Below are 14,434 nucleotides of genomic sequence, written 5' to 3' on the forward strand. Positions count from 1 at the left end.
GCAAGGGAGTCCTTTCTGAACCTCATGACTCAATGGGAGGGCCTCCCTCAGCCACACATCAGACTCTCACCCTTTACGCGACACATGGGCAGGGACACCCTCCACTAGACCAGGTTGCCCAAAGCCCCATCCAACCTGGCCTTGAACACTTCCAGGGAGGGGGCATCCACAGCTTCTCTGGGCAACCTGTTCCAGTGCCTCACCATCCTCATAGTAAAGGATTTCTTCTTAACATCTAATCTAAAGCTACCCTCTTTCACTTTAAAGCCATTACCCCTTGTCTTATCACTCCATGCCCTTGTAAACAGTCCCTCTCCAGCCTTCCTGTAGTCCCCGTCAGGAAGGCTGCTATAAGGTGTCCCCGGAGCCTTCTCTTCTCCAGGCTGAACAACCCCAACTCTCTCAGCCTGTCTTCATAGGAGAGGTGCTCCAGCCCTCTGATCATCTTCATGGCCCTCCTCTGGACTTGCTCCAACAGGTCCATGTCCTTCTTATGTTGGGGGCCCCAGAGCTGAAGAAAAACTGAAGGAAAGGACAAATAAGGGGAAAGAAGCTTTTTTTGAAGCTTCCAACATACACCTCGCTTAGATGTCTCAACTTAAAGAACATCTGACTATGCATGCAGCTATAAATTATAGGCAACAAGGCCATACATGGTGAATAAAGTCCTTCAAAAGCCCCACAGTTTCAAATCCTAAGGAATTTCACATTTTTATTTACTAAGGGCATTAAAATAACCAATCTATATTTTTTCATCTATTTGAATGTGTGGCATCATTGAAAAATATTGCACCATTAAGAACTGCTATTTAAATCATGCTCACATCTCTCTTGACCCTTATTGCAAGAGTACTAAAAAAGTCCAAACTAAAACATACACATATGCATGGCCTATAGTAGGCCATAGTTTTTCTTTCCCTTTTTAGTAGAAGCAAAACCTCCAGTTCTACTGTCCTGGTTCTGGCTAGAAGACTGTCCTAGTTCTTACATATAAGAAGTTCCAGCCCTATGACTGAGCATAAAATGCAGGGTAAGGCATTTTTTTGTCTTGCCTATGAATTTCTGGAAAGCAGATTCACTTCTGCTTTCTGGCTAAAGTTACCCACTGAACTCACTCACTAAAGTTACATTTCAAAACATTGACATTTAAATCTATTTTCTATGTAGTATGTCTCCTAATTCCATTTGAATTTGAAAATTAATTAATAGGCCACTGTTTAGCAAGGTGTGCAATAATTCACTGCTTTTCTTCTGGCCTAAAGATACACTTCATACATTCACTTCTCTAACTACAGAACTGAAGACGCATAATTGTATTTACAGGGGGAAAAGCGTCCTTAGTGTTAATTAAATTTGCCACTTCTACAGACTGTTAATTAACTTGTGACCCACTTTGCGAATATCCAATGGCATTAGTTGGTTTCCAAAAATAACAAGCACATTAAATATTATGAGACTAAAAAGATGCATAAAATGTCTGTCTTTATACAAATTGTCCACTGCCATCTTATAATCACAAGTATTTACATGTAATATATTGTCTGGTAAATCAATACAACTTTGTTATTATCCTAAATGGTCATTAGGTGTCATTATCATTGCTACTTGGGAATATCGTCAGAATTAGTCTTACATGTCTTAAAGAAGCTCTTTAAGAGACACAAATTCTCTTTTGAAATGCTATGGGTAGGATACTGTCCTAGGCAATATTTATGAATTTTGCACATTTCCCAAGTTCTGTCTGAGCAGATATTCCTGGGACTGGATTCAAAAAGACTAAAAACATTTAACACTGTACAGTAATAAAGAAATGGCACAAATGGAAGAGAAGAAGGAAAAAAAAAGAAGGAAATTTTCATGCCATAACTACAATTATTACCTTGATTTGTATAGACTGCAGATACATCTGAATATAAAATGTACTAAAATAATTAAATCTCCCAGTGCTGAATATGAAAGAATTCAATTGACTTCAGTGTCTTAAAGCACCACAGCAATTTGTAGTTGTGTTTCCAAAGGAGCAGTCTGTCTTAACTTGGACCAAATCTGCAACTGGCAGCTTATCCACTGAATCCATTGAAACAAAAGCTGGTGTCTCGATTTTACAACTATAAATTACTTTGTGATTTTTGAGAGTATATTTTCTACTTTAAGGTTTTGTGTTTAGCTCACAAACTTGCCTTATGATCTCTTTACCTAAAGGGCAGGAGGAAAGGGATACTATGGAGTCCTTATGGCTATACCAGAGATGACTGTGGAATAGTTAATAATGGAAACAGCCACCAGATACCCTTTGGTACTTACTCAGGTCTTTTTAATCAGACATTTCTAAAGAGCCACAAGTCACGGATGTGTTGTTTTCTCCATATCCATTTCTTCACACATTTGCCTACCTTACTTTTGGGAGGTGTTAGGAGGATGACCCAAGAAGCAGAATAGTTATTGCTGGTGACTGTAGAGACTGTTCACTAAATTTCATTCCTACAAGAGAAATATTTCATGCCAAAGAATTTTATTTCTTACTGCTTTCTCCTAATTATTCAGCATTTAGAGAAAAGTTTAGCACAGCATGATCCAAAAGATCTAATGTTAGAACAGTAGGAAAAAAGCAAATTTTACAGCACTAAGGGATATTCACAAGAGATGATAGTGCTAGATGTGTATTATTTACTACAAAAGAGCCTTGTGAATCTGGACAGGAAAGAATATATAGAGTAAAAAAACCTTCAAAAGTCAGAGCAATGGACGAATCACTGGCTTTTCTAACTTGCAGAATGCACATTCCACAGGGAATCTTACATGAAGTACCAGAGGGGATAACTTTAGGAACTTGCGTTCTTGCCTTCTTGTGTTCTTCATCCCATCTGCCTCTTTTTAGAGGGTTTGTATCCCTTGGAGGTATAATCAGAAAATACAATAAAATGATAAGCAGTATATTTCAAGAGATGGTTGTTGCACTGTGGCAGAAAGGGTGAATCATTTTCAAGTACATGAGTACTAGCTGACCATGTGTGCTAAATTTCAACAGAAGTTGTATTGTGAAGGATCTTATACTTATTCATCCTTCAGAATGGCACTATCTCAGCTCTGAAAGGTTATCCAAGCTGCAAAAGAATATGATCCTCTTCAGATTTTAGATCAGCTGTACAGAAATGCCATGTCATGCTACCTTTTGTAAACCCAAAAAAGCTTCTCAGGCCTTTGCCAACAGATTAACTAGCATTCTCTAGTGCATATTATTAAAATAATTGTCTTGCAACCACTACAGAAATTGATCTAAAATGCCTGAACAGAGAGTCATTGTACTGTGTTTTAAGTTCCAATTAATGCCACATATTTGAAAAATGAAAAGGGTCCTAGCAGTGATATTTCACCCAACTCCATGGCTTTCATTGGATATGGCAGTAAAGATTTTCGAACCAGTTTATGGGAATACTAAAAATCCTTCAGTTTCTTAGTAAATATCTAGACATGACAATGGCAAGTTATTATTTCAATAACTGGGCAACCTTTTGTGATAAAAATAGGAATCATTCAAGATTTTGTTCATACAGATCTGTTCACATGAAATGTTGTACACCTATGCCTTTCTAGCTTTTCGGCAGCCAAAGGCTTACAGCAGGTGTAATTCATTATTGTGTTATGACAGTTCCTGCTATTGCAACTTTTTGTAAATCAGTGTGTGTGTTGGGTTTTGTGTGGCAAGGTTTTGGTAGCGGGAGGGGCTACAGGGGTGGCTTCTGTGAGAAGCTGCTAGAAGCTTCCCCTGTGTCTGACAGAGCCAATGCCAGCCGGCTCCAAGATGGATCCACCCCTGGCCAAGGCCAAGCCAATCAGCGCCTCTGTGATAACATATTTAAGAAGGAAAACAAAAGAGTTAAAAAAAGCTTTTGCAGCCGGAGAGAGGAGTGAGAAGATGTAAGAAACTCTGCAGACACCAAGGTCAGTATGGAAGGAGGGGGAGGAGGCGCTCCAGACACCAGAGCAAAGATCCCCCCCTGCAGCCTGTGGTGAAGGCCATGGTGAGGCAGGCTGTCCCCCTGCAGCCCATGGAGGAAGGATGAGGGGGTGTAGAGATTCCACCTGCAGCCCGTGGAGGACCCCACGCTGGAGCAGGTGGAGGCACCTGAAGGAGGCTGTGGCCCGTGGGAAGCCCACGCTGGAGCAAGTTCCGGGCCGGACCAGTGGACCCGTGAAGAGGGGAGCCCACGCCAGGGCAGGTTTGCTGGCAGGACTTGTGACCCTGTGGGGGACCCCATGCTGGAGCAGTTTGCTCCTGAAGGTCTGCACCCTGTGGGAGAGACCCCACACTGGAGCAGTCTGCTCCTGAAGGTCTGCATCCTGTGGGAGAGACTACGCTGGAGCAGTTGGTGAAGGACTGTAGCCCGTGGGAGAGACTCCATGTTGGAGAGGGGAATGTTGAGAGGAGTCCTCCCCCTGAGGATGAAGAAGCGGCAGAAACACCGTGTGCTGAACTGACCGCAACCCCCACTCCCCGTCCCCCTGTGCCACTGATGGGGGAGGAGGTTGAAGCCAGGAGTGAAGTTGAGCCCGGGAAGATGGGAGGGGTGGGGGGAGGTGTTTTAAGACTTGATTGTATTTTCTCGTTGCTCTACTCTGTTTTGCCTAGTAATAAATTAGATGAATCTCCTCTCTACATTCAGTCTGTTTTGCTCGTGACGGTAATTAGTGAGTGATCTCCCCCTGTCCTTATCTGGACCCAAGCCTTTTGTTATACTTCTCCTCTCCCATCCCGCTGGGGGAGGGGTGAGTGAGCGGCCGCGTGGCACCCAGCTACCGGCTGGGCCTAAACCACGACAGTGTGTGATCCATTTGCAGCCAATGTCAAATCAGTGTCAAATCTGGTCTTATCTGGGCAATTCTTCTATAGTGATATATTCAATTATAATGACAACGCTCTTATATTCACGTTTAGTGACTAAGATACCCTTGCAGTCATTGTGTATATCCCAAAGCAGCTTGGAATATATGAGATAAACTAGGTCCTAGGTAATGCCTTTTAATACTAAATTTGTGGATATTTTTTTATTTATTTTGTTACAAGCTGCAGAGTCACCTTAAAAAAAAAGAAAGGGAAATAAGCCAACAGATTGCCAGATGCTTTATGGACACAATGAGTACTTTTCTAGCATTATGGTCATCAAATAAGTCTGCATCACTAAATCTGTATCAAAACTGCATCATGTTACTTGCACTTGCTATCCCACACTGTCAGCTGGAAAGTAAACTCGTGATACACAGAGAGCAGCTTCAGATAAGAAATTGTAATTGCCTTTGATGAAACATAAAGCTTTTCAATACTTAGAGGGTAGATAGACACAAGCACTACTGTCCCCCACCCACTCTCTGCCCCAGTTCAGTAGCTTCTGGAAACTGGTTTTATTTTTGCCCCCAAACCAATTAAGCCCATTGGACCACTGCTAAGACCTCGAATCATTCTCTCAATTCTTCTTATAACATGACAACCTAATAAATTTCATTCTACCTGCTGAAAATAAAGCAACAAACAAAACCACTAACCAACAAGGTTTGGAAAAGGATATTTCTCTGTAGATTAACTTTGACATTTGGGATAGGAAATTTCTCTGTAAATTAACTTTGGAGGGTTGTTTCAGATAACTATCCTGGGACCCTATAACCTCTCTGAAGAATCTGCAGGCTGACTGGCCTCCCAACCCAACAGCCTGCTGCTTCCCTGCAAATTTATGTTCTTTGAGGTAGCTCTACTGTCTGTATGTAAAAATTAAAACAGCTCTAAGCTAAGCCTCCCCAAAGTCACGGTAGAGAAAGAGTGACTGAATAATGTTACAACTGCAAAGCCATTCCTTGTAGATATATTGATAGAAGAATGGAATTTTTTATATTTCACATGAACTTGGTGCACATCTTCATTTACCAGAGGAGTGACATTCACACTGTAATAATTTTAGGTCCTTGTGAATACAATAAATGGTTTATCTTTCCAGTTATGTCCAGAACAAGAATGGAGCATTTGCAGTATTATTACTTCCTTTTTAAGTATAATAGTGTTTTAAAGCCATCCTTAACAAAATTATATAAAATGTCAAGTGAGTTGTCATGTAAAGCAAAACGGGTAACAGAACAATTTCAGGCTTTGATAGTTTTGCCCGCATAAAGCCTTTCCTCTATGGCCCTGCCTATGTCTAGCAACTCATGCCAAAAGAGAAGGGATGCAAAAATCCATTTTTCCTAGATTGTAGTGTTCTTCAAATCCACACAGACAGAAAAATGCACAAATCCTTTTCTGCTTGGCAAAGTAGAAGGGAAAGAAGTATGACTACAGCCAGTTTCTGTGGTGATATTGCTAGCAAATTGAGAAAAAATGAATGGGCACAGAGATAATTCTCACTGCTGGATGGCCTGATCAAAGCAAGGCTGAGACCCACGGGAGGAATGACCATGGGCCCTGTGGATTTGGGGCAGATTTCCTGCAAGGTCATTTTGGGACTTTGGGACACTTAGCTCTAAACTAAGAACTCCATAAACCCAAACACATTTTTGTTCCTTAGTTATAAGTTCACCAATAATGAATTGTTTCACCACATGGATTCACAACTGTTTTCCACAAAAATGATAGTATTTTATGGTCCTTAAAATGTACCTAATGTATAGTATGCACTATCTCCACAATTTTTACAGGAGTATGAGTCAACAAATGGGAAAAGTAGGTATTCTGTTTCCCATATGTTCCTGCTTCCAACAAATTGCTGTTTCTCTGTCTCTTCAGGAAATAATGTTTGCCACCATTTCAAGGTGATGCTATAAAGCCTTTTTTGCTTTCATCCTGTGGCTTTTCACAAGTTTGTTTGTTGTTTGGTTTGGGGTTTTTTCCCCTTTTTTAAGCCTATATGGTACAATAAATCATATCTAAAGCTGGTGATTAATAATGAGACACTTCATAGTGAAGCCTCTGTGAAGAAGGAAATTGCGCAAACAAGCAGAGTTATCTGTCACCACATGACAAAGTTCAAGTTTAAGAAGCTGCTTGTCAAATACGATCGACTGAACGAGTGATAGATTAGATCTTAATAGCAGTAAAAGTAAGCTATAAACCATTGCCTTCCCTTACAATATAAAAGCCTCTCCTTTTAAACACTCTATGATGAAATGCAGTAAAACAAAATAAAAAATGGTAGTGGGAGAACCAGTGATGTTCTTACTTACCCACAATACAGTGAATTGTGTTAATATTTTTAATGCTCAGTTCCTGTCAAGGTCAATTTAATTTTGTTGTTGTTGTTGTTATGAAAAAGGAACCTAGAGAGAAATACATCTAGCTACTTTCATGATTTCTATAAGGTTACTAATGTTTCAACATCTCTCTCTAATTCTGCATCCTGTAAGCAGCTTTGGCAATAATTACATGATACATTTTTCAGTTAGGCTATTTAAGTGTTTCTCTGTTTCTCCTGAATGGTATAAAATATATTATATTCCAGTGAAAAGATGCAGAATACAATTCTGTAACTGAATGGTGAGTTTAGAGACTTGGATTTCATTTGTTTAGAAAACTCACGTATTTATAGTTTATTTCCATTCTGAAATCTAAGCAATGTTTTTCTTCAGTTCTTCAGAAAAATAAAATCCCCCAAAACACAAGACATCAAACCAGGCAAAACATTTCATGTGAAACCTCAAAATGTTCCTTCTTAGTTACGTACATTACTATTTATTAAAAATAACGTGTAATAAATATATGTTATTTTGTTGTGTTATGATGTTCTTGAAAAACTCTTAAATGGCCACTTAGTCTATTTTATTTCCCCAAGGCACCTTTGGTATGCACTTCAAAGGGCACTACTGAAATGCCGTGTAAATATGAGTTCACAGAAGGTATCTCAATTCCTTCTTATTCCATTAATGTCATTACGACTATCTTACAAGATTTATTGATGTTGTTACATTATTTACACTATTTGTACCATTATTCTTTGATCTCGCTGAAACAGTAGCAGCTACTTCTTCATACATTTACCACCAGCTGAAAGAAAAATCAACATACTGCAATTTAGACGTCACAAATTTCAGTTTTAGGGAAGATTTTGTAGCCTCATTTGCCCTTTTGCACATCAGTGTAGCTGTGTAATAACTTCTTGGTTTAGCAGTTAAGGCTAGGAACACATCTCTAGGCTCTGGCAAAATGCTTGCCTCTTCAGAATGATCTTTGCAAAATGCAAGTTGCCTAATTTCATTCTTCAGTATTGTAGAATACTGTTATTTTGTAGATAAGTATAAATAATTTATGAACTCAAACTGTTAAAGACAGTGCAGTCTGAAGACTGGCGTGCCAGACTAGCACTCCTGGTAACTATTCACAGTTTTCTATGGATCTGCTGTGTGATGCTGAACAAGCCACTTTCTTGTGTTCCTACTGCCTTTATTAAAAAAAAAAAAAAAAAAAAAAAAATAATAAAATGTATGAAGTAACAGCTACCCCCTTTGAGAAGCTATCAGTTCCAAAATTAGCTCAAATAGAGCAGAAAATCTGGGGATTGATTCTTTACAAAGACTTTATTGAACTTTATAGAAGTTGGTTAAACATCTGGCCAAGTGTTATTACCTCTGCAGCTGTCAGACCTGCCCACCCAAGCACAAATGTTCTGAGTGGCAGGAAAAGAGCTGTACAAGCTCTGAAGGAGCATCACAGAGACAGCACAGGAAGTTGCAGATAAGCTGCTTGATTTAAACCTGGAACAGAAAAGTAATTGAAGAGAACTCTTATCAAAATCTGAATGAGCTTTACCTAGACTATAGTGTTTGCTTATAAAATTTTACCAGTATCAATGTTTGGTAAACTACATCAGCCATTACATTTCATGTTTGATATTGACATTTCTGGGAATGTTTAAGGACCTTTAAGAAGAAGGAGAACTGGAAAGAAAGTTCACAGTCAAAAAACATAATTAATACCAGATTGCCTTTTTTGAAAAGGTATGGGAATTCTACACCTCCACTATAGCTCAAGGGATTAACTTCTTCTAGGTCCTTATTAGGAATACAGGACAAAAACAAAGATCATCAGACACAGTCCCTTCCATTCTTGTGATGAAATTGCAAATCAACTCTTTTATACACTAAAGTGTCATTTTAAAACTAGTCAAGCTTCTTCTAAAAGCCTTTGAAGAATTTATTTCCAGCTTATACTTATTTCTTTTTCATACCAGTATTGTTCTCAGCGTTGAGCTCTTCTGCTGTTATTCCCAGTTAGTACAGCACAGTTACATTCCTGCTCGTCTTCATTTTGCTGCATTATATCAGTTTTCAGTCCTAAAATATTCTTCCTAAAATCACTTTTGCACACATGCTGAAGGTTAACTTTCTCCTTTTTTTGAACATTTACTACCTGTCACGTAAACAGTAGCTCAGGTGAGCACTGGTTTTGCTGTTTGTTCACAGATACTTGATCTTGCACATTATATTCTTAAATTTCATCTGTTTCACAGGTTTCCTTTACAACAACCAATAAATATATGGACAAGATGGTACTTAGTACTGGAATATATCCTTTTTGTTTCTTGATAACATCTCCAAAGTTGCCTGGAAGATTTCTCAGGCTTTCAGGAAAGAAATACCTATTTGATCTCTGAGGGACAACTTCTGTTACATGTTTCCTTGCAAGCACTGTTTGAAACAGTGGACTTATAAGCCAGCTAGATATCTAGCAATTTGGAATGCCAGGGGAAGAAAGAAAAAAAAAAAAAAAAACCAAAAACAACCCCCCAAAAAACCCCAAACAAACAAAACCCCAACCCAAACACTCAGGCTCCAAGCTCCTAAGAGTTCATAAAAATCCAAGTTTGCTCAGTCTGAAACCAGTGACAATTTGCTTTCTTAAGAACTTGTGAGCAAATTTCGGAGCTTTAGAAATTTATAGATCTGTTATAAAATGGAGACAAGGCCTATGTTATGCTATTGTCCTTTAGATATGTTTTCTGAGCATCCAAGAAACCATAAACTCCATATAGAACATATATCACTTTACATCCAATATACAATATATTTCACCCTTATCAGGAGCCATATAGCAAGGAACATGCTTTTATTTCCACTTCTCCTTCCCTGTATGTCTAGGAACATGTCTCATTTCAGCTTTAGAGTACCCTACCAATATTCCATTAGACTGTCAAGGCAATAGTTTACCTGATCCAGTTCCACATGTTCACCTTTCTAACATATTCTGTATCCCATTTCAGGCCATTTCACTGGTGAAAAAAACAAATCAATAAGCAAAAACAATAAAATTGTGAAAGGAAATTAAAAAAAATTTCCAAAATAGCAAATAATAGAAATACAAATAAATTGAAGCTATGTCTTCAAACATGATTAAAACTTAAAAAATTTTCTTTCTCCTCTGTCAGAGGGGAATGGGAACTTGTGTGCATTGAGAACACTATTTCATCATGGCATTCTCTGGTGAGACTTTTAAGAATGCTGCCGTAATATCCTACCACTGAGTGTTTTAGGAAAGGAGGCAGCTGCAGGTAGATGAATTGCATTCACCTGCAAAAGAAATGGTTTTGTATATTGAAATGTTGAGACTTTACACTACCGGCAAGCGACTGTATAGTAGATTAATGACATCTAAATTGCCAGTTGCGAGGAATTGCAACGTATTTTCTCATGCTTTTTTTTTTCTCTTACAATAATGAACGTGTTCATGATTTGCAAATATTATACAATAGATTTGTACTTTCTATCTTGAAAATTTTCCTCAAATTATGCTCTTTATAGAGTGATTTAGTGCAAGTTCAGGATTTGATTAGGTCAGAGAGGGTATTGCCACTGGTATAGATAAAATATGCAAGAAAAAAACCCTCTGTTTGCCTTACCTCCTTACCAGACAGACTCTGACAGAATCATCACTCCTTTCAATATTTTCTAGTCAGCTTCTGAGCTCTCCAGCAGAGGTAACCTTTTAAAAAAACCCAGTGGAGTAATGCAACAGCTGGTGCTTACCTCTTTCAGAAAGGTTCTCTCATCAGTGTTTCGGCATTGGCTTTTGCCTCTCTGTTAAAAGTGAGTCCTGGAAAGGACAGCCTGGCAGCACCCCAGAATACGATGAGACTGAGAGGGGGCCTGGACTGGAGAAGTCAGGTGCAATGCAGAAAGCGACTGTACATCTGAAAAGAGACAATTATTAGCCAGCAAGGCTGCAAAAGAGATTAAAATTATGAGAAAATAGAGCAAAATAGGACTAAACACGTCAGAGCAAAGACAGAGATGCCACATACGAGTTGCAGATTTGCTGTATGTTTGCCGAGATAATGAATTGGCCTCTTGGAATCTCTATTACACTTTCTGATTAAAAAACCTCAATTCATTTAAGAAGAGTCTAATAAGCAGAGGCACCAGCAACATAGCCCACTGAAGAATATCCTGAGCAAGACTTGCTGAAAAATCCCAAGTGTTGGGATTTTCACAGCCAGTCTCCTCCAACCTGCGCATTTCCTTCTCCAGCATGTGGAAATAGCATGTCAAAGGTCTAAAAGCCATTTGAAACATTATCTGGGAAGGAGGAACAGTGAAAATAAATATATATCTGGTTAAAAATTCTTTCTGAAATAAAACTGAACTATTTTTTTCATTATGCCATTCATATCCTAGAGCTGGCAGGGCCCTGCAGATATTAAGTTCTGTCCAAATCTCCATGTGAAAGATAAAGAGAGGCCTGGGAATCTAGGCATGCCAAGCATCGCTAATTGTTTTTATACTTGAATAAACAGTACTCAGAAAAACAGCAGGAGGGGGGTGGGGGGGTGGCTGTGTATATGTGTGTGTGTGTAAACTTATTTGCTCACTGCGTTAGCCACTGGTCACTGCTCTTACAAACCTAGAGCTGCAGGTCTTATTCACCCGCCTTGAACATACAGTAACCACAGCAAAATGGATAATCCCAATGAGTCTTAGGATGGTTTTCCACCACAAAAGCTAGACTGAAAACCAAGCAGCAAAGGGCTCTTAAGGAAGTCAAAAGGTATCACATGTACTGTCAATAAACTGCTTTTTACTTACCAACCATTCTCAGGGCATGATAGAGGTCAAAGGGCTTCAGAGAGGAGAGGAAATGAAAGGCATGAATAAGTGGATAGGCACAGAAAAAGAAGAAACAAAACATATGGTGAAGCAATGAAAATAAATCCACACTGTAAAATAACACCCAAAGAAAACAGACAGCTGGGAAGAAAGAAGAACATAAATATGACATTCAAGAGGAAAAAAGTCTCTAACAGGAAAGATGTTTGAATGCTGGGGGTTTTTTAAAAAAAAAAAGTCAACTTCAAGCCTGCTGAAGTCTAATTTGTTCAACAGGGTATGGCGATTAGGATCTGCAAGTTTCTCCAGCCAACGCTACCCAAATTAACGATGTAATTAAGGTTAAGTCTTTGAGTTATGAAGGCATCTGGCTGGGAACCCATTTACATCTGGGAGCTGGAAAGAGAGTCTGAATAAGATGAATAGTCATTTTGAAAACTTTTATTAAAGAACAGCTGCAAAATACTATTATGTTTATAAATATTAAAAAAAGGGTGGGAATACTGCAGAATATGTAATTTAAAATATATGTGATCATTTAGTCTCTGCATGATTTGTAAATAGGAGCATTGTTTTACATAAGTTGATAAAGATGATTCATGCTGAAAAATGTTACATATGGTGTTTAATGCATGTTATTAAGAGGTGAAAAAGTAAAAGGACAAAATTAGAGGAAAATGCAAGAAAGATTCCGAAGTCCAAATACAGAGTGCACTTCAACAACGGAGATCTATGAAGTTGTAATAAAATAGGTTTAATAACACATCTTAACATTTATATCTGTATGTCTAGACTATTACCCTATTAAATGGGATCAATAAGAAATGTTCTTTGATTATTCAGTCTGTGAACTTCACCTGTGCTTCTGAAGTTTGTTATTTGATAAGTGCAAGTATGCCTGTCTTTTTTTCCTATGATAATACCTATATCTTACACATCATGATCAGATTTACCCTTGCCTTAATTCTAGAAAAGAGTGGTTGACTAATGCACTGACATACGCAGCAGATTAAAGAAATCAGCCAGACAGGGAACTAAAGGGGAAAAAAAAAAAGATCAGTATGAGCTGGGCCTCCAGATGAGGTCATTGTAAAGATGTATTTCACTTCTTTGCTTGTATAATTTATCACAGGAGACTACAATAATGGAGAAATTCTGAGGTTTCCCACTAATTCTCTCTAAATGGGTGATTCCTCTACAGTCTTCAGGGTGTTATTTACTGACATGGAAATGCCAGTGTGGTATTTACCATTTTTAGAATCTCAGAAACTTAATATACTAAACCATACACAGATGCCCAAATGTTAGTGTCTGAAAGCACTTCCTGAAATAATACCACAGAATGAAGCACAGCAAGGTTTAAAGAGACAAAATGTAGGAGGGTTCCTGAGAAGAACCTTGTATAATAAAGACATTGGTAACAGAGCAAAATTAGCCTACAGCTTTTCCTGTTATATTCCTGCTTTGTGGGACATAATAACTGAAGTATTGCAACAAATAATATATTTTCTTATACATAAAATAATTCACCATCTTTATTTTATTTTGCAATCATGGAGTGCACACAATTCTTTTAAAGTTCAGAGAAGTTAAGTTGTTTTGTCTGGTTATGACTGCTGTGAATTATGAAAGACTATGAAAGTCTCATTCAGTCATAAAACTGAACACTGATAGAAGTATGTCTGAAAACTTTATTTCTAGATAGTTTAGAAGGTTTGAGAAGTAATCAAGAGAAGTTATTTTACCAAATGTATAAGTACCTGCCACTGATAAAATATTGTACTATATGAAGCATAGCCATTTATTATTTATAATAATATTTAAGTGGTATATAAAATATATATTTTATATAAAAATATATAAAAATATACTATATAATAGTGTGATCTATAAATAATGCAAAATATATATTGCAAACACTACATCAGAAGAGCTCTTTATAAAAATAACATAAACCTATACTAGTCTCAAATAACTACTGAGAAATAGTATGATGAAAATTATCTGTAGCAGCATTTTTATTCTGGCTCCTTTTGACGTCAGTAATTAAGTAGTTACATTGATAAGTAAGTATAGAAGATCGTAGCAACACAAGAGCTGGAGAGGCAGACAAGCCTCAGTGGACACTAATTAACACAGGTCCCCAAGACATCAGCACCTTCCCAGTGCCTCTAGTTGGGAGAAAATGCCAACAATTTGTAGACTTCACCTTGGCCTCATGGTCTCCCATCACTGTGGCCGCAGACAGTCATATTTGGCTGTCCTCCCACAGGTGAGAAATGCTTCCAAAGAGAGGCGTATTTCCCTCTCAAGCACAGATTGACTTCACCTACTCATTCCTTTGTCCTCATCCAGAGAG

Source organism: Grus americana, chromosome 1 (assembly GCF_028858705.1).
Source record: "Grus americana isolate bGruAme1 chromosome 1, bGruAme1.mat, whole genome shotgun sequence".
NCBI lineage: Eukaryota > Metazoa > Chordata > Aves > Gruiformes > Gruidae > Grus > Grus americana.